This window comes from Nelumbo nucifera, chromosome 7 (assembly GCF_055504915.1).
Source record: "Nelumbo nucifera cultivar China Antique chromosome 7, China Antique-T2T, whole genome shotgun sequence".
Classification (NCBI taxonomy): domain Eukaryota; kingdom Viridiplantae; phylum Streptophyta; class Magnoliopsida; order Proteales; family Nelumbonaceae; genus Nelumbo; species Nelumbo nucifera.
This window is the reverse complement of record NC_142655.1, coordinates 34,017,910-34,043,686: the sequence shown is the minus strand read 5'-3', so window position 1 is coordinate 34,043,686 and position 25,777 is coordinate 34,017,910. Positions and strand designations below refer to the sequence as shown.

The 25,777-nt window shown below is 40.6% G+C and overlaps 1 protein-coding gene across 10 annotated transcripts in view; it reads right to left on the bottom strand.

The window, feature by feature from the left end:
• Positions 1 to 1,997, bottom strand: part of LOC104598309 (5'-3' exonuclease family protein) — a 102,097-nt gene extending 100,100 nt beyond the window's left edge. For 2 of the 10 annotated variants that reach the window (XR_735349.3, XM_088891548.1), the window contains exons 1-2: positions 1,186 to 1,732; positions 874 to 1,038 (exon numbers count right to left, since the gene is read on the bottom strand). The gene's annotated coding sequence lies outside the window, so the exon portion shown is untranslated. Of the gene's footprint in view, positions 1 to 873; positions 1,039 to 1,185; positions 1,735 to 1,790 lie in introns of those variants that run through there. The other 8 variants (XM_010260321.3, XM_010260319.3, XM_010260318.3 and 5 more) reach the window with 7 other exon arrangements.
• Positions 1,998 to 25,777: the final 23,780 nt, after the last annotated feature.

The window sequence follows — 25,777 nt, the reverse complement described above, 5'->3', positions numbered from 1 at the left end:
AACATTAGAAAAAAATACCAATAATATAGACTGAATTAGATGCCTGTATGCATGTCTAAGAACATAAAAACCAAGGAATTAAATATCGGTTCCATTATATGTTTGAAATGCATGGAAACCAAAACATTATTGGAACACTTTGCCAGAATTTTGAGAATTCCGATTAAAAAAAACAAAAAGAAGAAGAAGAAGAAGAAGGTGCCTTTATATTTTCTCTCTTTATTTTCTTGGTCTTCTCTTTTATCTAACCACTTGCTATATCTTTTCATCACCATATCTAGATCGTTGTTAAGATCTCTAAATATATTAAATTCAAACCATATTTCATTCTAATTAGCACCCAAACCAGAGTAAAGGTTAACATTTTTTTTCCAGTTTCAACAAAATTTGAAACCTTGACAAGAAAAGATCAAATTTAAAGCTTAGTCACAACCAAGTTTGAATTTTTATGTAAACTACCTACAATGATAAGAACCTAATTTGTATTCACAGGTGGAACTCAAGAGAACATTAAGGCAATCATAAGTTAAAACATCACTGCACTCTTCATGAGAAAACCACTAGTAATACATTAAGATACGTTTTAATAAGGAATTATGAAACAAGGAAACAAAGAAAAATATTAGTACTGAAACTGATACAAGGTACATTTTACATTTTTCTTTCTTTGTCAGTAATTGATAAAAGGTACATTGAAACATTAGATCGCCAAAGAAATGACTTAAAGCACTCATAAGTTAACAATGGATATGGCACAAAACAGAATGGAATGATGAAACAGGATTCATGTAGCCAACCCCATATAGTTGGGATGAGGCTTAGATGATGATGATGATGATGATGTGCATTAGATCACTAGAACACTCTTCTCACCTTGTTGATGGAGAAAGTAATCCTGGTACAGCTGGTAGATCCTTGTAACCAATGTTCGAAGTATCTATACACCACTGTGTAGTGGCAGAGGTGTATGGGTACTTAACCGATACGTGATTAAAACCAGATGAATCAATATAGAAATGGTATGCCTCAATCCCAGCCCTAAAAACCCATATAGAAATGGTAAAAAAAAATGGATGAATCAATAAACCCCGATTAAAAGGATGATTAAAACCAGATGCTTTGAGATGATCAAATAGAAAATAAGGGAAGGAAACCAGTGTTAGCTTTCAGTTAGATGAAACTCACAGTTGAGAGGGTGTAATGTTAAGTCGACACTCGACACTGCAGTAGTCGTTAGACTGGAGAATGGGGGTGGGGTTACTCGGTGGAGAAGAATTCTCGTTGAGAGGAACGAATAGGGCTGAGTTCGGGACCCGAACTCAAAAATATTGTTAAGGGAAACATTTTTAATGTTAAAAGATTTTGAGAAATTTTCACTTTTGTATCCTGAATTTTGAGGGTAACGTTAAGTTAGTATCCGCACTTTTAAACGTGTCACTGTAGTCACTGTAGTATTCAAACTTTCAAAAACTCTCACTTTGGTCCCTAACCATTAACCGGCATTAACAAGCAAGTGGAATGACACAAGTACCCGTAGCGGTCCGCAGAAGAGAGAAAATCCTTTTCTTAAATGTCAAAAGTACCCCTCTTTAAACCCTTTTTGGTTGAGACGGACAACCATTGTTCACAACAAACACAGAGCTCCTGTTCGAAGCTGTGGTCGCCGCCGACGAGTGTTTCATGGAAAGCGTTGTTGGAGAGAAATAGTGTGTTCAGTCGTCGCTGATGATAAAGGGTTACTGGAACCCGTAGTCTACGATTTTCTTTTTGGTTATTTATGAAATACTTACCGTAAGAAACTAGTTCAATGCCGCCACCGTCGATGGAGAAGACAAACGGAGCTTGCCGTCACCGAAGAAGAATGGTAACTTCAGACCTTGGGACCTTAGATAGATCATTCCTCTGGTGTTCAATGAACCAAAAAGAAATTTGCTTCCCAATGGGTGGTATTTGAGATGATCAAATAAAAGGGTTAAATCACCTGTAACATGATCCTCCTATCCATCATTTAAATAAAGATAAAATACAAAAATCTTCTCTCAAGTTTCTGACAATCATGAAAACCTCTCGTATAGTTTCCTTTTACTAAAATCCTCTCTGAATTTTTAAATAACTTTGACAAAAACCTTCTTTTCATCAACGACCCAAACGGAAAACGTCAATATTTACGAAATTACCCCTAAAGCATCATTAAACCCTATCTATTGCAGCGGCATTATTGCTCATTATATTCCATTCTCGGAATATTTCATCCATTTTTTCTAGCAACTGTTCTTCACACCAGAAGTTATTCCTGACCGACAGGTGTTCTCATCTTTCCGTTTTGAAGCTCATGTTTTTGGCAACTAATTCTTCACAGCGGTTTTCTTATCTGACGCCTTCCAAGGAAAATATTAACATCTAATGCCCTTACAGGGGATGGAGATGTCCATCAGATTTAGATATCTATTAGAGTTTAAAATCCAAGAGTGATGCCTTCTATCTTCATGATTCTTTTAATGATATTTGCAGGTTATGGATATATCCATTATGATTGCAATGCAGTCATATTAATTCAAATCCATCAGGGTTGTACACGTTAATGGTAGAGACATTTCCGAACTCGCCCTGTATCTCTTGCCCAATTTGTCTGGTACCCCAACACTTAACTATACGACTTGTTTTCAAAATACCACAAGAAAACCCTCGCCTTGACATAATGGAGAGAAAACCTTCACCTGCCTCTGGTGTCGAAAAATTGTTTCTCTCCCCTCTGCAACACTTGACAACTCTGGTTTTGTCCACCAACGCGCAGATGTGGTCATCGCCCACCGTGACATCTTCAACTTGAGTGCATCGTTGTAGTAGACCCTCCGTTTGGATACAAAGTCCCAATTCTTCAACTGTTCCCTCCAGACCTCAGCCTGCAAAAGAAATTATGACCACCAGATATTGTTGTGAAAGATGCGTTCTGCCCGATAGAGATATTGGCATCTCCATTAAAGCATTAATTCTCTGTGTAGGTTCTCTGGTTTGAAGATTTTTTATAAGAAAAACGCTCTGTAAAAACATCGTATATCATTCAACAGGTTTTTCGTATGTGTTTGAATGATAGATTGAAAGAGTTGAATTCCTCCTCTTCAGACGGTGGAGTTCAAGAATAGGAGAAAGAGGAGAGGAAAATGGGTATTTCAAAAAAATGATGCATCGGTTTACCGTTTTCCGTCTGGGTCATTGATGGAACGGAGGTTTTTGTCGAATTATTTAAAAATTCAGTGGAGGTTTTTGCTTAAGTGAAACTATAGGGGAGATTTTTATGATTGTCAGAAACTATAGTGGAGGTTTTGTATTTTACCCTTTAAATAATCTAGGGAGAGTGGAGTTGTATTTTTGAAAAGGGAAAATTCCCGATAGGTACCCTGTACTTTAGGCCGAGTGCCAATTTAGTACTCAAACTTTAAAATGCGACAATCTAGTATCCAAACTTTCGAAATGCGACAATCTAGTACTTGTTGTTAAGCAGTCGTTAAGTGTCACAGGAAAAGACACAAATGCCCTTCAAGAATCATCTAATTTTCTTTGTCAACCATCTGTTAATAGGTGACCCAGGTGTTCCATTACTGGTTGATAAAGCAACAATTGTGTAAGAAATTCCCTTCAAGCAATCCCCGGTCTTCCTTTTTCTTTCTTCGCTATTCATTACCCTTTCCAATAAGAAACAGAGGAGTTGTAGCAGTGAAACTCCTCTAGTACTCTCATTTAACTAACCCCTTTTGGCACAAACCCAATCAATACCCAACCCCATTCTACTCCACATCGATCCCCCTTAGTATTCCACTGTCTTCAAGCTCTCTTATCCCATCGGCCCCATCTTGTATAGCTTCAGCATTCAGACAGGAAAGATCGACGTAGTGGCCATACAGATCTCACTAGTTGAAGAAACTCAATCCTACATCTCACCTTGCTCCCGTGAGGTTATATCTGCTCAGAGGTAAATGGCTCGAAGCAAAAACTGGTTGAACCTCCTCTATTTTTTCTGTATACATCATCCATGGAATAGATTTGGTCGTAGCAGTTGTTGCTGGAGCTCCCTTTCATAACCAACTAGCATAGCTCACACTTAGCATTTCTACCCCTGTTCAAAGACAAATAGAATGCGCCAAAAATCCAGTCGGAGCTTTCTCCTTTGATTCTTTCATTTTCTTTCTCCTATATTTCACACTGCTATTGGAGCTTGAGGGAGGGAGAGAGAGTCAATAGAGTTGGCGAGGGGATTTCCCCATACCAGCTCCGGTAAGCTCTCTGCATCGACTCAGCTCTGTAACAGCCTATTTCTCATGGTGTGGGTCATTGACTTGGAGGTTGGATGTCGTCCAAGCTGGTTTAACTTAATGTGTATTTCCTCCATGCATAGAGTCCCTTGACCACAAGCATCTGTTATCACAACACTCTGTAGCATCAGATGGTTGACAATTATCTATAGCCATCTTAAGCGGTTATCTATAATGTGTTAAGCGCCTATTATCACAGGTAGTTAAGCGTTGATCATCTTAAGCGATGGTTAAGCATCTGTAATGTTGCAGACGTTTGCAATCATCCTTAAGATGGTCATCTGCAACACTACATGCGCTTAACACACATTATTGAATTGAATGACAAAGGGAGGGATGAATGATTTGTTCACACATTACAAATAATCGCCGTCTGTAATGTTGCAGATGGTTAACCATCGCTTACACATTACAGATAATCGTTGTCTGTAATGACAAAGGGAGGGATGAAGCATATGTTCTCACAACACTCCGAAGCATCAAATGGATGGATGGCTGGCGCTTAACCATCGGTAAAAGCTAACTTGATAGCCTAAAAGCCTTTACCGATTAAAAGAGGAAGTTACCACAAAGGAGATATCCTCTCATGTGGCTCCATCTCATCTTCTCCCTCTTTTCGGGTGTGGGAAACTCTTATAGGAGCAAAGGGACAGTTGTCTATACAACCATCCCCTCTTTATCCAAAGCTTCCTTATGGAGGGTGATTTGGCCCGACCTCATAATGAGGGGACACGTGGACATGACTCGATATAAGTGACAGCTCAGCATAACGAGCTCGCTATAACCCAGCCTGACAGCTCGCCATGAATGGCAGCTCGCTACAATACTCTGTTGCCCCGAGCTAAGATTCTCCCAAGTAGGGAGCATCCCGAACTGAAGACAGTTCGGGTTAAGCTCGTCAGCTCCTTAACTAGAACAAGCTCAAATGCAGCAAGTCCAACAGCTCCAACTGTATCAGTAACAAGCACTGCACCATGTTTGTCAACAGCAGTACCAGCAGCAGTTCCCACTATTGCCTTTGAACCAGCAGCCGGTTCCACCTCGGCATCCGACCACACAGCAAGCTATGCTTCTCCGTCGGAGCGAACTCCCCTCTCGCCAGGGAGAGACCTCTCAGACCCAGAATCCTCCTAGGAGCCAAGTCTTGTCCTGCGGCAGGAGGGATAAACTAGTTACTCCCACCTCACCGCACATGGTCAGATCGGGAGATTCTCAACCTAACAGATCCGCATCACCTCGACATTTAGAGTTTGAGATCCCGCTTGTAGAAAACCGGTTCGAGGTCCTGGCCACAGACTCTAGACAAGGTCCCTCAATCCACAGCCATCGCCAGCAGTCCGAGCCACTCCCCGCGAGAACTGTGCCTGACAACACAGAGGCCAACAGCACCAATGCAGAGCCGACAAAGAAGCAACAGAGACGTCATAGAGCTTGCCGAGCTACAGACCTGAACTTGCCCAAACTCTTCAAAGGGAAGGAAGAAGCGAGTTCGGGAGCAGTGAAAGCCACTCCGCTCCTCTCTGTGCCATCTCCCCTGTCTCCCGAACTCCTAGCCGTCCCGATGCCAAAAGATTTCAAGGTACCTCCCCTGGACAAGTATGATGGATCATTCGATCCGAATGATCATGTAGATTCTTTTTAGTCCTAGATGCACTTAGCCGGGGCAGGTGAGTCCTGCATGTGTGTAGCTTTCTCTACTACATTTAAGGGGGTAGCTCGCACATGGTATAGAAACCTCGCGCCCGGGACAATCAAGAGTTGGGCGTAGTTCGTGCAGATTTTCACCTCACACTTTATCACCAGCAAGAGGTGTTTAAGGTCCCGAGAAAGCCTTCTCGGCATAGTCCAGAGGGAGGGGGAATCTATCCGCAGTTACATCAAGAGATTCAATGATGCATGTCTGTAGATACCTGATTTAAACCCCGTAGTGAGGCTCATAGCAGCCAAAAGAGGCATAACACACAAAGAGTTCAAGTGGCACGTGGTTGCCAACAAGCCCAAGGACGTAACCGAATTCCTCAAGCTCGCGGACCAGTTCATCGGAACAGAGGAGGAGATGAGCCAGAAGAACGAGAACCCACCAGAGAAGAGGAAAAGAGAAGGTGAGACCTCAACTAACGAGGACAATAAGAGGAAGAAAGAACCAGCTCGGGGAGGAAAGCTGGACCATTCTTTCCAAGCTCCTCCAATTGAAAGAATGAACTACATGCCTTTGAACGCGAAGCGAGCAGAAATCCTCATGGTGATCAAGGATGCGTCTTATGTGAAGTGGCCACCTCGGATGAGAGGAGACCCGAATACTAGAAATAAAAATCTGTATTGCCATTTTCATAGAGATCACGGTCACAACACCGAAAATTGTAAAAACCTCTGCGATGAGATAGAAGAACTCATCCGTCGCGGGTATTTGAGAAATTTTGTACAATGTGATAATAAAACAGGACGACAGGGAGAGCAAGGTAGAGACGCTCCTGAGTCTAGCAACAGGCAAAATGAGCAGCCACGGAGGCAGCCACCCAAAGAGAGGCCAGTTCGGTGAACAATCCAAATGATCACCGATGGATCAATCGTCGCGGGCTGCACCTCAGCCGCAGCAAGGACCTTGGCTCGCGAGATCGAAAGAGAAGAGCGGAATCCCCCAAAGCGGCTAAGGATAGAGGAACTGATTTTCTTCACCGAAAATGATGCGCACGGAGTCCAGTACCCCCACAATGACGCGTTCGTTGTAAAGATGAGAATCAATGATTTCGAGGTAAGGCGCGTCCATGTCGACTCCGACAATTCGACGAATATACTCTTCAAGGCCACGTTTGACAAACTTCAGCTTCGGGGAAGCAATCTCAAGCCCGCGAACACTCCCTTGGTGGGCTTCAGTGGAGAGGAAGTCAGGACCTTGGGGAGAGTTACAGTACCTGTGGAGGTCGGCACATGGCCTAGTATTGTGAGATTCGACCACACTTTTCTAGTGGTCACGACTCCTTTCCCGTACAATGCCATAATAGGTCGGCCAATCACCCACGCTTTACGCACAGTGGTGTCCACATACTATTTGGCTATGAAGTTCCCAACGGACTTTGGAGTAGGGGTAGCATGGGGCAACCAGCTTGAGTCTCACAAATGCTACGTCGCCGCCCTGAAAGGGAAAGCCATGGTGGCTGATGACCTCGAGTTGGAGCAACCTGCGGAGCAGCATGAAGAGCGAGCTACGCCCATAGAAGAGACGATCGTTGTACCTACTTCGACAGACGATCCAGCTCGGACTCTCCAAATCGGTGCTTCAATTGAGGAGCCTCTACAATCTCAACTGGTAAGCTTTCTACTTAAAAATTTAGATGTTTTTACATGGTCCGCGACAGAGATGCGAGGGAAAGACCCCAAAGTCATTACTCATAAACTGAACACTGATCCTATAGTTAGGCCCGTTAGACAGAAGAAATGCAACCTATCCCCAGAGCGTTGGAGAGCAGTCGATGAGGAGGTTGGGAAGCTCCTCGCAGCCAATTTCATTAGGGAGGTCCATTACCCGAGCTGGGTAGCCAACCCCGTTCTAGTAAAAAAGGCCAATGGTAAATGACGCATGTACGTTGGTTATACGGACCTGAATCAAGCTTGCCAAAAGGACTGCTTCCCACTTCCCAAGATAGACCGTTTGGTGGACGCAACCTCAAGGCATGAGTTGCTGAGCTTCTTGGATGCTTACTCGGGTTATAATCAGATCATAATGGACCCTGCCGATGACGAAAAAACGGCCTTCATAACCGAACTAGGCCTGTACTGCTACAGGGTCATGCCCTTTGGGCTGAAAAACGTCGGGACTACTTTTCAAAGACTTGTAAACCGATTGCTCGAGCCATTGATTGGCAAAAAAGTAGAGTGCTATGTAGACAACATGGTCGTCAAAACCCAGTTTTTGAATGATTTAATAAAAGATCTGCATTCTGTTTTTGAAATTTTGCGCAAGTTTAACATGAAATTAAACCCGAACAAGTGCGTTTTCGGTGTCACCTCGGGGAAATTCTTAGGTTACATCGTCAACCGATGTGGCATTGAGGCCAACCCAAATAAAATTAAGGCCATCTTAGATATGAGACCACCCCAAAAATTGAAGGAGGTTAAGAGGTTGAACGACCGCATAGCCGCTCTATGCCACTTCATGTCTAAATTGGTAGATCGTTGCATGCCTTTCTTCAAGGCAATTAAAAGAAGCAAGGACTTCGAATGGACCGAAGAGTGCCAGCTCGCTTTTGACGAGCTCAAAAGTACCTCGCTAGTATCCCGGTGTTAACTCGACCCGAGGAGGGAGATATTTTGGAGTTGTACCTCTTCACGAGTGACGAGGTAGTCAGCACGGTACTGATAAAAAAAGTAGATCGGGTCCAACGACCCATCTATTATGTTAGCAAAGTGTTGCAGGAAGCAGAGACGAGGTATCCAAAGATCAAAAAAATGGCGTACGTGCTAGTTGTTGCAACTCGGAGACTTCGACCGTACTTTCAAGCTCATACGATCGTCGTCCTCACCAATAAGCCTCTGAGGAAATTGAGAGCATGAGAGACGTTCCCTATGCCTCAGCCGTAGGGAGCATCATGTATGCCATGCTGTGCACTCGCCCGGACATTGCTTAGGCGGTGAGTGTGGTAAGCAGATTCCAGGCAAACCCAGGGCAGGAGCATTTGACTGCTGTGAAGAACATACTCAAATACCTTCGAAGGACAAAAGAGTTTTGTCTGGTATTCGATGGTAGTTCACTACAAGTTCTAGGGTATACCGATGCCGATTTCCAGTCGGATCCAGATGATAGAAAGTCTACATCTGGGTATGTTTTCACGATAGGATCGTGTGCTGTTTGCTGGAAAAGCAGCAAATAGGGGTCCACTGCAGACTCCATAACCGAAGCCAAGTGCATTGCTGCAAGTGAAGCTGCCAAGGAAGCCGTGTGGATGAAGAAATTCATACACGAATTGGGAGCGATTCCATCCAGCACATCACCCATCCCGTTGTTGTGTGACAACAATGGAGCGATCGCCCAGGCTAAAGAGCCTCGGGCACACTCGAGGTCAAAGCACATCGAGAGAAAGTACCATGTACTGCGGGAGATCGTTGGTAGAGGGGACGTCCTAATTCAGAAGGTAGCATCAGCGAATAATGTGGCAGATCCATTGACTAAGCCATTGACACAGAAGGTGTTTGAGAAACACGTGGAAAGTATGGGACTCCGGCTTGTACCAGATTGGACCTAAGTGCAAGTGGGAGCTGTTAGACAGTTTTTGTATGCCCTTAGCTTCAATCCGATTTGATGTACTTTTGTTATTTAGTGGAAATAAATAAAGTACATGTTTGATTCATGTTGTTTGGTTTAATTCTGTGTAAGACCCTAAAACTGGACACTTATAGAGACTCGTGTTAGTTTTAAAGATTCACAGCCGTTGGATAAATCTGGGGAGATTTATCCTGCCAAGGCTGACACTGGTGTGCCACCAAGTGTTGGGATGGCCTGTCTCAGCCACCAGGGTAGGACCCGAGGCACATGCAGTGTGGGATTGCTTGAATCCTTGAACTGGACCAGATTTCCAGTGTTGCCCTGGACCTTGGAGACAGATGGGCAAAACTGGAAAGTTACACCTAACCCCTAGACTCGATTATGACATTTCACTAGGTGTCAGATCGGGCTGTCTTTGATATGCCAATCAGTGAGATCCTTAGATGGGGATCAAAACCTGGGTATGTTGGGACAGTCTGAGAATTCATCTGAGTGGGTGATCATAGTGACAGGATTAGCCCCTTTGTCGGACAAAGGGTAATGATCGGGAATGCACTCTCCCTGATGGAAACCAAACTGCCGGCAGTTGATTTCAATCGTTGGAATTTTGTTTTGCAAAATTAATATATTTATATATATATATGTACGGTTTCAAATTGTTTGCAAATGGTTTTAATTCCCGGGATCCATGTGAGAGGAGAGTGCGGCACTGTTCCTTGCAGCCGAGGGAGAGGTCCTCTCTTATCGGGCAGTGTTTGATCATTAAGGGCTGAGAGGTTAAGTGTAAGACCATTTAGGGTAGTACCTGATGGGCTAATCTTGCACCTGCCCACAGTCCCTGGGTTTTTATAAGATGGCTTGGCCCAGGGACCACTTAATGTAAGTGTTGGGCCCATAGGGTCCATATGATGGGCTCAGGGGTTTATTGAGTCTTTCAGTGAATTTGGCTGGGCCTTGTATTAAAGGCTGGGCCGAACCCATGTGGCTGGTGTGTAGATCAATGATTGGGTCCCATGCCATACAAAGAAGCCCAATTGAGCAGAAGATTGGAAAGTAATTAAACACTGAACACTTAATGGGCCAAAAGCCCATTTCGAGGTGGGCTGATATGATCATCCATCTATGGGGTGAATATGAGATTAATGTTAGTAAAAGGATTGGGCCTTTAACCCTATCAACTCTTGGAGACCAAATTCAAATTAGATTTGAATCTGGTAACCTCCTGATAAGATCAGGAGTAAACTAACTTTATCTGTAGATAGGATTAAGATAATCCCCTATCCAAATACTGATTTGGATTGGGATAACTCCTCATTAGGAGGTTTCTTAATCAAGAAGAAAGGAGGAGAAACCCTTAGAGAGAAATATCAGATTTCGAACCACCCTTTTTGATAACAAGGGATACCTCCTGCGAATTGATATCAGATCTCATTCATACTCCAGAGAGAAAGAAAAGCAGTTCAGCCTTTTCGCCCTTGGAGTTCTCCTCCTGCCGCCGCCATCTACCTCTGCAAGATTCGATCTTTGCAGAAATAGGAAGTCGAGAAACCTGTTCTTGACATCAGTCTTGCAAAAAAGACTGAAAAAGACTCAGTGTTTAGTGTTTCCAGAGGGTTCTTGCGAAGGATCCAGTGTGTAGGACGCACCCTGCTGGTTCTGTTCCATCCACAGCTGTGTCATCTTCAGCAGAAACGGATCTTGGTGCATTCTTTGGGCGTGAACACCAACTTTGGGAGATACTGCTTCTCCGGATCAGGTATATCCCTCCCTTTTATCTTTTGGTACAGATCTGGTTTGATTATGGTTCAAGTAGGATCCTTGAATATTGTATTCTAAATCCAGGGAATATGATTCCTAGTTGGGAGAATGTAGGAAATTTTTGAAATTCGCCCCACCCATTCCGCAACCTTTATGGCGTCCATTAGATGGATCCTAGCATTCTTTCACAACCATGGTCGCCTACTTAGCCAAAGTTAGAGAGGCTCTGCTCAACTTCCAGCCCTACTTCATCAAGCAGATCCCGAGATCCGAGAACGCTGAGGCCGATGCCCTATCCCGATTAGCCAGCACAAGCAATAACACCATGAGAACCGTGTACATAGAGAACCTGCCTCGGCCTAGCATTCTCGGGGGGGCAAAGGAGGTCGCTCCTATCGTACAAGCAGAGTTGAGCTGGGTTGATCCACCCGCAAGCTACCTGCTACACGGGAGCCTCCCTGCAGATCATAATGCAGGCAGAAGGGTAGAGCGTCAGGTAGCCAAATACGTCATAATAGACAGACGATTGTACCGAATATCCTACACGCTCCCTTATCTGTGCTGCTTACGACCTTTTGAAGCCAAGCTCGTGCTCTGCGACACTCATGAGGGTTTATGCGGCAGAAACATAGGGGGCCGGGCTCTTGCCAAAAGGCGCTACGACAGGGATATTATTGTCCAATGATGAAGGCAGATGCGATTAAGTTCGTGAGAAGGTGTGACAAGTGTCAGAAGCATGCCAACATCCACCACTAGCCCGCTGCCGACCTAAAGTACCTTACCAGCCCATGGCCCTTTGCATAGTGGGGGATCGATATACTCGGACCGTTTCCACCAGCGATAGGAGAGAGGAGGTTCTTAGTGGTAGCAATCGATTATTTCACTAAGTGGGTGGAGGCCAAACCTCTCGCAACGATCACGGCACGAAGTGTGCAAAATTTATTCTGGAAGAATATACTTTTCCGTTTTAGACTACCCCGAGTGCTCATCTCTGATAACGGCAAAAAATTCGAGGACATTAAGTTCCAGAACTGGTGTAAGGACATGGGAATACAACAAATTTTCTCCTCGGTGGCGCACCCTCAAGCGAACGGTCAAGCGGAGGTCACAAACAGAGCCATCCTTCATGGACTGAAAGCACGCCTAGACTGAGCTAAAGGACTATGGGTAGATAAGCTGCCCAGCGTACTATGGGCTTATCGAACCACGGTGAAGACGGCAACGGGCGAGACCCCTTTCAACCTCACTTACAACATGGAAGCAGTGATCCCAACCGAGACTGAGGTCCCTACACTACGCCTGGAAGCATACGACGACGAAGCAAACAAGGATGAACTATGCACCAACCTCGACCTACTTGATGAGGTACGGGACCTCGCATACATTAGGACCGCGGCCTACCAGCAGAGAGTAGCTCGGTACTATAACACTAGGGTCAAGAAGCGGAACCTCCGCATTGGAGACCTGGTTCTTCGTAAAGTCATGGTACCTAAGCCCGGTGTTGGTAAGCTTGGGCCAAATTGGGAAGAACCCTACCAAGTAAAGCGGGTACTCGAGGAAGGAACGTATGAGCTCGAAACCCTAGAAGGGAAGTAGGTACATTGGGCGTGGAATATTGTCAACCTAAGGCAATATTACCTGTAATTACCAAGCTGAGTGGACCACAAGTCGCTCCTTGAGCCTAAGGGCCAAAGTGTCGAGCTAAACCTCGACACTACAAGACCCAGTCGCCTCCTCGGCATGGGCGAACTCCAGAAGTGAGTGGTCCATAAGTCGCTCCTCAAGCCTAAGGGCCAAAGCGTCGAGCTAATAAAAGAACCTTGGCACCATATAAGACCCAGTTGCCTCTTTGGCATCGGCGAGCTCCAGAGGAGAGTGGACTATAAGTCACTCCCTCAGCCTAAGGGCTAAAATACCGAGCTAACAAAGGACCTCGACACCATCAAAGACCTAGTCGCCTCTTTGGTATAGACGAAGTGCTAAGGCACACCCAGCTCAGGTATGAATACCTGCAATGGTTGTTACGACATGTAGCCTGTGTGTAGACAGGTCGGGTGTATACCCTACAATGTCGCTCACTTCAGCAAATTACTCCTAAATACGGGGTGGCAGTTCGGGGTAACAGCTAAGAAACCCCTACCTCGGTCACCTAGCTCGATGACTCAATAGTTCAGAGAAAATTACATAATTATGATAAAAAAGGAGGTAATTGCTCGACACTTTGCAGAAGGAGTATTTCATTAATTTTGTAGTTCATTACAAGGGCAAAAAAGGAACAAAAAACATCGAGCTCGCAGGCTCAAAATACAAAAGACCACTCAGACTACTTAGGGGACTTGTCACTCTTGCCTGAAGCCTCCGTGGAAGTACCAGCCTGATCGGTGGCATTGGCCTCTCCAATGTCATCATCACCCTCCTCCTCGGAGTCCGGGTCCTCAGCAGCTAGAAGGGCTACCTCCTCAGTAATTCGCGAAGTGGTGATGGTGCTTACATCGAGTTACGGGAACTTGCGCTTGATCAGCCACCTGCTAAGTTTGAAGCCTTTGCGGTAGGCCTCCACCAGCGCCCCATCGAACTCTTCCAAGCTCTTGTAGTCCTCAACGGCCTTCACCTTGGCCTCATCCATAGACTTGAGGAGGATCTCTGTTCGCTCCTTAACATTAGCCTCGAGGCTCTCCACCCGGCGCAGCAAATCTTCTTTCTCCGACATCAACACCTTGATATCTTCTTTCTGAGCTATTGCGTCGCTCTCTAGCCGGTGGATCTGACTGCGATCTAACTTCAGTTCAGTGTGAGCCTCGCAGGACGAGCTCTCGATAGCCAGGGCCCGCTTCAAGGACATCTCAGACTGGAGGGTCAGGGCGTGCACGGCAGAGCTCACCTGCCAGGAGAATACTAGTTAGTACTTGCAAGGCTACAAAACCAGAAATCAAGGCAGAACAAGACTTACCGCCATGCAATGAGTAGCGGCTCGAGCTCCGAGCTGGGCGGTTGATAGCTTAGACCAGCTTGTGACTTCATCAGCATATATTGCCCCCTTGCTTTTGTGGAGGCTGTATTCCAGAGTCAAAATACTCTGAACTGCCCCTTCGCTGCCCAAAGAAACTGTAGTTGTAGAAGGAGCGGGCTTTGAGGGCACCTCGGGTGCATGAGGGCTCCTCTCCGGATCCTCGACCAGGTCGATCACTTGAGGAGCGCTTGGAGGTTGTTTAGGCTCGAGAGTAGGGGGCTGAGCAGCCCCCGACACGAGCTCTTTTAGCAGCCCGCTTCTTCCTTCCCTTCATCTTTTCGAAGAGCCTACCCGCGCTGAGCTGCTGCATGGGGCTTGTAATAAAGCTCAACATTAGCGATATTACCAAGAAGAAATACCAGCTACTGAGGTAAAATACTAACTCTAAACCAAGGCGACCTACCAGGACTCAGGCTGGCTTGTACGAGCTTGTCCTCGGTGATGTAATCCTTGTAGTTGAGGCCGACCTCCGCCCAAGATTGGAGCGTCTCCCTTGTTTTCAGGTCCAGCCTAATGCTGGAGTCCTGAACGAACACCCTCCAATGAGATGGGAAGGGCCACCCCGCAGGATTGCGGACTACAAAATAATCCCGCTTCCAGGCCAGGATTTTACTAGGGAGGCCGTGTAACTGTTTGTAGCTCGGGCGAGGGGACAGGTAATAGGTCCGCCTATACTCGGGAAGGACACAAGAAGCATTCTTCTTTATTGACAAAATAGATGAGAAAATGTCGAGGTCGAGGGGCAGGGCGTAGTCAAAGTAAAGGGAAATTGTCCCGACCACATTCTGGATGGAGTTCGGGTGAAGTTGGTCTATGGTGACATCGAAGTGCTTCAAGACTTCTATGATTAGGGGGTGTAGAGGAAGATGGAGTCCAACCGCGAGCTGTTCTCCAAAGATCACGATCTCATCATGATCGTGTTCCCAAGGGAAGTTACCCGTGGGAAGGTTATAGGTATACTCCCTCGGGAGGTTGTACTTATGTATCAGGGCCCTAAGTATATCTACGGTCATGGTTGAGGGACCGAACTTGTCTGGCACCCGACCTTGAGAAGAGGTGGATGTCGGGTTATCTAAGGCCTCCCGCACCTCATAAGAGGATTGCACCTCGGAAAGGCCCGCTTGAGCCGAGGTACCCACCTCGGGCTCATCTAGAAGGCTATCGAAACTATGGTTTGACATAACTATTAAACTGAAACGAACTAAAAAGAGAAGCTAGGGAGACTCACCAAGAAGAGAGACCGAACTGAAAGATTGACAAACTAGAAAACCCAAGCTGAGGACTTTAACTACGACCTCAAGGCGAATGCTAGTGAACTTATGGCGGAGAAAATGACTTGGGTCCCCCCTATTTATAGCCGCAAGGTCAGAGGATCAACGATCGAGATCAAGGAGATCTAACGGTTCTTGTGAAAACCGGTTGCACGACCCGTGGTGTCTATAGATCGCGTGACATCCGCGCATAAACCGCATGCGACCTGGGTAATGCTTGGTTGAGCCGAGCAGCCGAACTGGTCCGACCGACGAACTGTCTGATTGGACGGCCTGAACCTTGAGCCAAATCCACCCGTCACGCCGTGCACTCCCCACACCAGGTTAGGACCCCTGGCCCGGGGAATTGGGGGGCAATTGATGGAGGGTGATTTGGCCCGACCTCATAATGAGGGGACATGTGGACGTGACTCGACATAAGTGACAACTCAGTGTAACGATAAGCGCTCAGAAAAAAAAAACATAAAAACCCCTAGAATTCCCCAAAAGATATAAAGACCAATGTTCAAAGAACCGGACTAGCAATCAAACTGGAAAGGGAAGCGGGTCAAGGGTCAGAGATCCAACCGGAGGTCAAACCATGATGATTGTGAGCATCAAGAGACCGTCCACTTGGGATGGTTTGGAGTTGCCACCCATCATTTGAAAGAAATGGAGGTGATGGGACCTCCAAAAATTTAATAAAATTGCTTTTAGTTTGATAGTGACTCCAGCTATAAGACACCGGCTAACCAATCCGGGTAAGACTCGAATGAAAGAGGGTTAGGGTTAGGCACCCTTCTCTTGGGTCCATTAGGTGGGGCCAATATGGGATTCCAAACAATCACAAGCACACGGGTTTCTTTAATCAACTAAGACTATATTAATAATAAAGAAACTAAAATAATAGCAAAATAACAAGTCAAGAACAAATCAACACAACAGAGTCCCCCTCCCCCTTATTTTTTATTTATTTTTATCAATTATTTATTTTATTATCATTTTATTGTGGAGCCCTGTCTATATATTTATTTATTCTATTCTACTTTTTGTCCACCATATTTTTTTATCATTTTTGTTTTTTCAGTTTTTATATTATTGTTCCTTTTTTTGTAAAAATATTATTGCTGTCATTTGACAGCTTCTTCTCCGCCACCCCTCTTTTGTCACCTATTTAGCAAATAAGATGGGTTTATTGGTCTAACCATCCTGATTTGTTCATTCTATTATATTTATTATCATACATTGTTGAATATATTTTGTTTTATCTTTTATTATATATTTTTATCCTTTTATTTTTATTTCTTTTATTATAGGGTCAATTTTATTCTCTTTTGTCGACCAGCCCTCTCATCCTACTTTTGTATATGGATGTATCATTTCCGTTCGATTATCACGCCTGAACAAATTGACAGCTAACGAAACATAGAATACTTCATACTCGAGACCAATCTTAAGCATAGTAAGCACCGCAAACAACAGATAGCGAAACAGTTGAGGAAAAAAAAAAAAAGAAAATGTATTAGGATTCGAAACATAGCAACTCTCCTACTCAAGCCAGACTGAATCAAAAGAGAAAAAAGAAAACGCAGTGAGGAAAAATAGCAGCGTTATCAGACAAAAACGATAGCAAATATTGAAAGAGATAAATGGAGAAGAATGTCTTCTCTAGAAATCATTAAAAAAAGCATTCTCTTCTCAAAAACCAAACAAGGCAACCTCGTTACCGCCTCCGTCATCGGCCAAAAACTTTACGGAGAACGACTCCGCTGAGTTTTTCGTTGCTGTCTCCACTAACCACTAGACGCCTGTTATTCCCTAACAGGATGGAGAGAGAAAAAAAAAAGCAAAGAGAATGGAGGAAGGTTACGGTGGGAAAAGGACTTACCCGATACGGGCTTGCAACCGGAAGATTGGCTAGAGAGGATGATCCTCTAAGTGTAAGTCTCGTTCGAAACCGATAGGAGGACGCAATGTCTCAAGCAATGGCCACCGTCTTCAGTTTTGCCCAGACGACGAAGAAAAACAGGGGTTCTGTTATGCACGCCGGATATGGGTGAGAATGGGGGAAGAAGGCCGCCGCTAGTGAGGTTTGTGTTCTCGTCAAAAAGACGAGGTACAGAAGCCGTGGATAATTTGGTAAGATTGAGGAGTTTGAGTAGCATTTTTGTAATTTTAGATTGTAGGAGGTTGAAGCCGAAATTTCACTTCGGTTGTGAAGATTTTGGTAAAAAATAAATAAATAAATAAAAGATGGATATACGGCTGAGATGCATCATGCATGCGGAATTTTGTATTCGGGTCGTAAGAAACGAAATCTTTGAAGGAGTAATTCGCTATATTCTTGGGTGAAATTTCATTGGGTATGATTTTTTGACTTTTACTTGATTGGTGGCCCAATTACGCCTAATCAAGTATATTTGAGGACTCAAATTTCGCCCAATTACGCCCAATTACGCCTAATGTGGGTTTTTGGAATGAAATCTTGAATCGTTTTGGGTCAAATGGGGGGACTTTGCTGTAAAATTTTGTAGGTTGGTTAATTATAGGTTATTAGGACAAGTCGTAAAGTCTGGTGTAATTAGTGAATTGGGATTGAACAATCTTTAAGCTTTAATGTTATTGGTTAACTAGAACCACTAAAATGGAAATAGTAAATTTAGGTGGTGTTTGGCACAATGGATTGATCATGATATATTGCAGTTGAAAATACACCACACTTACACTGGTTGTTCGGTTGGCCCGTGGTGTGGACTAATCCACACTATCTCGTGGATCAGTCCACACCACAGGCCTATTTCTCTTCCACAATTTTTTATCGTGGACTGATCAACACTACACCGTTTTATAATTTCAAGAGTGATCCTATGCTTCACAGGGGATGTCTACTTGAAAAATATATCTCATTTTCTCACCTTACAACATCAAGGTCTTGCTAGTCCTCGCTACTATTTTTCTTCTTGCCACTATTACTGATATTGCACCACTTGCTACTCACCGCTGCTCCTCCGACCACTGCTGCACTAGATTGCTGGTGGTAAGTATTCCTTCTTCATTTGATCATCTTTTTTTATCATATCTTCTGATACCACATCTCTATTTCAATCGGTACTCGCAGCTGTATTCCATCTTTGATGGGAAGATCACGTCCTACCGCCATTGATACGACCATTGTCACTAGATACGGGTTTCAAGCATTTGTTGTTATTTTATTTTATTTTTTCCGTTATTCAAATTGGTGAACCCCTGTTTCATTTTCGTTTGACAACTACTTGTGAAAAAGCTTATTCAAGTGAAACCCAAACCCCTGTTTCATATTCATTTTGCATGTTTAGGTATTGTGAAACACCAACTTGTTTTGCAATAGATTTTTGTTGAATCGACTGTTCGAACCGAACAATCAGTCCGTTCTTACAGAAAAAAATATAAAATAATAAAAAACGGTCAAAACCGTTGAATGGTTCGAACGATTCAACCGCCCGGGTCAGTGATTTGCTGACCAAATCAACGTTTTTTGGCCAAAATCTGGTTTTGCTGAAAAATGAATCTGCTCCCAGTTTTTCTGGTCTGACCGTCTAATCTGATCCAATTTTGAAAACCATGGAAAAAGTAATAACATTTAATTGGATAAATGTATATTTTATTATTTATTATTTTACAAGGTTTCTAAAATTGGCTTAGAGAACGAACCGGTCAGGAGTCCAGTTCCCGGGTCGAATAGTCGGCCCGTTCTGACATAAAAAATAAAAAAATAAAAAATAAAAAATGATCGAAATTGTTGAACGGTTCAAATGATTCGAACGGGTCAACCGCTCGGGTCAGTGTTTTGCTGACGAAGTCAATGTATTTTGGCCAAAATCGGTTTTGGCGAAAAATGGAACCGGTTACCTAACCGGTTCCTGGTTTTTCCGATCCGACCATCTAGTCCGATTTTGGAAACCATGGAAAAAGTAATAACTTTTAATTGGATAAATGTATATTTTATTATTTATTATTTTACAAGGTTTTAAAACCGACCCAAAGAACGAACCGATCAGGGGTCCGGTTACCGGGTCGAACGGTCAGCCTGTTTTGGCAGAAAAAATAAAAAAAAAGCGATCAAAACCATTGAACGATTCGAACGGTTCAATTGCCTGGGTTAGCGGTTTGCTGACCAAATCAATGTTTTTTTTTTGCCAAAATCCAATTTTGGCGAAAAATAGAACCGGTCACCTAACCGATTCTCGGTTTTTCTGGTCCAACCGTCCAGTCTGGTCTAGTTTTAAAAACCATGTTATTTTACATAAATAAATAGTAGTGATGTCAGATTGTCAATAACTTCATAAAACAATATTAGTAATATTATTAATAATATTTTTATTAATTAATAAGTTTTGAATATTATTTTTTTAATATATTTAATCATTGTTAATTATTAGTAATTAGTAACAATATTATTAATTATTATCAAATATTATAAATATTATTATTATTGTTAACATTATTTTATTAATAATTAATAATTAATATTATTTTTATTAATATTAATAATTATTTTTTAATTATTATTACTAATTTAATTAATATTAATATCATTATTTGTTATTAAATATTATTAATATTATTTTTAGTATTATTAATATTATTTTTATTAATTATTAATTTTTTGTAATTTATTAATGTTTTTTCTATTATATTACTAAAAAATAAAAATATTGTATTTTAATGATTAACGACATAGATAATCTCACATGTTGTAGTTGAGATGCATGGAATCAAACAAAAGATGTGGATAAAAATGTGCCACGCCTTGCAGAACGCCCATTAAGATGTGGTATGGATCAGTACACACATTTTTGTCCATGGTGCAGAACAACTATCTTGTTGGGGTGTGGTGTGTTTTCATCCACTCCACACCTGTGGTGTGGATGCAAGCACACCACCCAATTTCTCATCTACGTTACAGAATAGTCCCTTAGTCAAAGAAATATTTGAAGAACAAAGAGAGAAATAAAAAAAAAATTAAACCTCATGTTTTTGGCGCTCGGTTTATCATTCAAAAGATAAATTGATTAAATAAAATAGAGGAAATTTGATAATAAATACTGAAAAATATTTGTAGAATCATTAAATATTTGTAAAATCTCTTTTACATAACTTTCTATTTCCCAATAAAATTTAGTTGCCATGTTATTTGGCATTCTTTGATTATAAAAGTTTGATATAACTTCTCTTTATGGTATACTACTTTCTAACATAGAAGTTTGATATAACTTCTCTTTATGATATAACTTCTCTTTATGGACATCTAACATAAAATTTTTATATTTTTCTATATTGATGACATAAATTTTTAAAATATTATTTTCTTACACTTGAAGATCTAATATACAAAATACAATTTCTTATTTTTGAAACATGTTCTAAAATGACATTTGAACCATCTTGTACACATAAATTTAAAATATGACAAGCACATCTAATGTGAAATAACATTCCTTCTAAAGTTGGTTTTAATTGAGATTTTAAAACACTTACGATGAGATTATTATTTCTAGCATTGCCAAAAGTAATTGAAAAATTTTTATCTTCTACACCATAATCCTATATAGTATTTAAAACACTATTTGTAATAGTTGGGCCAGTATTTGGCCATTCTAATCTTGTTAAATTTAAAATTCTTTTTATGTAAAATCCCATTTTCATCAATAAAATGAGTAGTTACAGAAATGTAACCAATATTATACTTAGAAGACCAAACATCTAAAGTAAGATAAATTTTAGAAGAAAGATTTGCCAAAGTAGAAATTAAATGTTGTTTATACGTTTCAAAAATATTTATAGCATCTAATTTAGTTGTATTCTATAATATTTTTTTCTAATCTAGTTGACTTCGATCCTCAGTATAGTTTTCCAATTTGATATTTTAACTTGAATGCAAAGTTTTTAAGTCCTCTAAATTGCCAAGTTCAACTTGAGACACTCCTCAATTAAGCCTCCATCTTGTTTAAATAAAAAATAAAAAAATTGAGAGTATTAATGTATGAGAATAAATTATAGAGTAGTATGAGAGTATGAGAATGAGGGATTGTATTTGATTGAATGATTCTTGTTGTGATGAAAATGGGTAAGAGTTAGGGTATTTATAGGGGTTAAAAATAATTGAATTGACCAAAATACCCTTTCAAACTAGCTATTTACAGTTGTTGAGAGGGGTATCTGGTCATTTACAAAATTTATTTATCACTTTACTTGAAATGCCCCTAAACTAGTTGTTTTTTGGTTGTTGGGGTCATTTTAGTTAATTATGCACCCCTTTGGTAAAATGGACAAATACCCTGTCAAAATAGTTGTTTATAGCTATTGGGGGTATTTTTGCCATTATACCTTATATAGCCGCTATATAACAACTAGTTTTAGTCGGTTAGGCCGTAGGCCATGTTGTGCCTAGAATGCGGGCCATACCCGTACAACCTACTGGTTGAAAACCTTTGACCCAGCCTGACCCCAGGGTAGTGTTATGTAAGTAAGCTATGACTTATGTGGGCTTCTCTCTATTTATTAGCATTGGGTTATCAATGAGCCAAGTTGAACTGAGTTTTGACCAACTCGATTCATGCTACATTCTAAATTGGGTTTGGCTTACTTCATTGTTTAATTTCTCTCAATGTGCAATCCACATTGAGCAAAGATGCTTAGTTGTTTGTGATTGGGTCTGAGCACAAGGGGCTACAACCAATTTGTGCACTCTGAATCCTTTATGGGTCCTAGAAAAATCATAACACAACAATCCTAATGACATGTTCACCCACTTGGCCACTTGCATCAAGTCAATTTGATGTAATCACATTAGCCAATTAGAGTTGGGATCATCTTCCAACATAACAACACGATTCTAACATGATCAATGTGCAAGTTGGGATCTCCTCACAATGGAAAATTGGAGACCAAATCTAGTCTTAACAAGGTCCTAACAACTGGTCACAACAACCTTTGCAGTCGTGCACCGGGAGAACATCACACTTGTCCTCCACGGTGAGATGTTCCCAATATACAACTGCGAAGAGTTCACATCTGCACCCCACAAGGTCCCACCGTGCATCCCCGCCATGTATTGGGAACATGTCCTAATGATAATACCAGACCCGATGATGTTATCATTGGGAGATGATCCTAGTACAAGGCGGGGATGCGCTGTGGGACATTGTGGCGTGCCCCCTCATGGGTCGCAGATCTGAACTCAACTGCGAAGGCTGTTGTGACCTAATGAATTCCAAAAACTGTCCCAACACGGTTATATTGTGATATGGTCTATACATCTCATAATAAGATTGGGACCCACCATATGAATGAAACCCACCATGCATGAGATGTGTGGATACGAATCATGACAAAACATTTTGGAATGGTTTTTTGTTAGAGGAGATATGGACTCGTCCAATTGTTTGAGTAGAACCATAGACAATTTGAGTTCCAATGGAGATCACATTGGCTCCCTATAGTGCATGCCTCACATGTGCCCTAAGTAGAATTTGTGTATCATCCTATCAACCAAGGCCCTCGTTCACTTTTTTAGAAGTTACTTACCCGAGTAAGTATTTCCCAAGAAAGACTTACTCGAGTAAGTGTATTTATCCATTTTCTTTTATTTTCCAAGTAAAAAACCATTATTATGAGGGACGATTTTGTCCCATCCAAGTGTTGGCAGCTTTTCCCCCCTGTGGGAAAGTTATTTACCCACTTAGGAGACCCAAGGAAAATAATTTTTTGTGGACCCCACATAAATCTAAAAACAGAACATGGGTATTTGGGTCAATGGGAACCAAAATCCCATCGGCAAATGTTCCCCTTCTCAAAATACAAAAAACATACATGCCCTAAAAGGCTACAACGACAGGTGTGGCTTTGTTAATCTGAAATTTTGAGAGTTACAAAGAGCTTTCTCCCATTTTGAGATTGCCATAATGAAATTTTGATTAACTGTTAATGCTACCTCTCCAATCTACACCTATATATTAAAATGGAATGTGCCAAGCTGGCACTTTCCTGCTTTCTAGTTATTTCTAAGAAGTATTTATCTTTTTCCTTATTGTTGTTTATAAGCACTAATATTTTTTTTTTGTTTTTTTTGAATTTTTCTCATTTTAAAATATATACTATATATAAAAATGTGGATGTAGAGTGAAAGTTTTTTTGGACTAAAATTACACTCTATTTCTTTGTTTGAAGAGTATAGAAGTCACTTTATTTCATCTTTAATGTCAGTTTTATGGTTACTAAATTGCCCATATTTGTGTATTTAGTCAATCTTTAATTGTAAGGGTTGAAAATGTAACTTCAATTATTACTTTCCACCTCATTTAATCCCCTCTCATTAAGTCTTATACTTAAAGTATTAACTCCCATTTTCTATTATTAAATTATATATTTAAGTTATTTCTCATTAATAAATGCTACTAATTAGATCTATGTCAATATTTTTAACGATATAAACCCATATATTTTTAAAATTGACTAAAAAATAAAACCATTCTTTATCCAAGTGGTGGCTAGCTTCAACCATCCAAATCAAATTGATTAACCTATGAAGTCATAGTTAGGTAATAAATTTTTTATAATACAAATAAATATAAAAAATTAAAAAATGTAGAAAAATTAGACACATTTATGATATTTTTATTAATTAAATTAAAAAAACAAGTGTATTAAGAAAGAATTATTTTATTAATAATGAAAATGAAATGCATAATTTAGAAATGACCATAAATGAAATTATTTTATTGTTAGGCAAAGATCAATAGTTTAACTTTTGGTTTAAATGTATTAACATTTAATGTCATAAATAAATAATAAAAATTTATAAGTTATAAAAATACAAAAATGTTGCAAAAAAAATCAAGCACATGTATAATATCATATAATTATCATATTAAACAAAAAGTAAGTGTGACATGTCAAAATTATTTTTACACGTAGAAATATAAAAAAAATTATAGAAAAAATGGACACATCTTTAATTATACATTTACACTAATATTAAAAATATGAATAAAACTATGAAACTTTCTCTTGACTAAAATACTCATTTTTGAAGTTAGTCCCTATTTAATTGTGAGGTTTAACTTGTAAATTGAACTACTACTTTTCACCTTATTCAATTCCCGCTATTTAAATTTTAGAGTTTTTTGATAAATGAACAAAAAAATATACACCAAAAAGATAAAAACATTACAAAAAGAATATTATATCCAAGCAGGTAGGCCTGTCAATGATATTTGAAATTTCACAACTCGATTCTATTATCACATATTTGGATGAAATTCTTATGTAATTAGATTTGGATTTTGTAATTTGTATCTGATTAATAATAAATATATAAAATATAAAAACAAGAAATAAAAAATACATATTTATAGATATTTTTGGATACATTATTACTATCATTATCATCATCTAAAATTGCATGTGCAAAGCACGCAAAGAGTCTAGCCAAACAAGTAGGCTTATCAATGATACTTGAAACTTCACAACTCAATCTGATTATCACATATTTGGATGCCTAGCCAAGCAAGTAGGCTTATCAATGATACTTGAAACTTCACAAATCAATCTGATTATCACATATTTGGATGAGGTGTTTATGTAATCAAATTTGGATTTTGCAATCTGCATCTGGTTAATAATAAAAACAAAAAATAAAAAATACATAAAATTTATAGAAAATTTTGGATTCATTATTACTATCATTATCATCATCTAAAATTTCCATGTGCAAAGCACGTGCACACTTACTAGTTAAACAAAATAACTCAAGTGACAATAAGCTTTAAGACTTGTATCTCCTCTCGTTAACTCCTTCTCCTCTTTCTCATTAACTCCTTTAATTATTTCTTCTCATTAATTATGCCATTAATTCTCCCCTTCAATAATTCATGCCATTAATTGTATTTCCTTTTCATTATTCCATTAAATTGCCTAAAATTCATTAACTTTATCTATATCTATATCCATTTCAATGTAACTATAATTTTGTATACATTAGATATATTTATATTAAATTGTAATTATCAATAAAAAATAATTATATTGAAATGTAGATATTTAATGATTTATTATTAGGCTAAATAATCTACTTCAATTTAAAAGATAATTAATTTTTAAGTTAATTACATTTATATTTCAGAATGAATATTATTTAATTCACTCAATA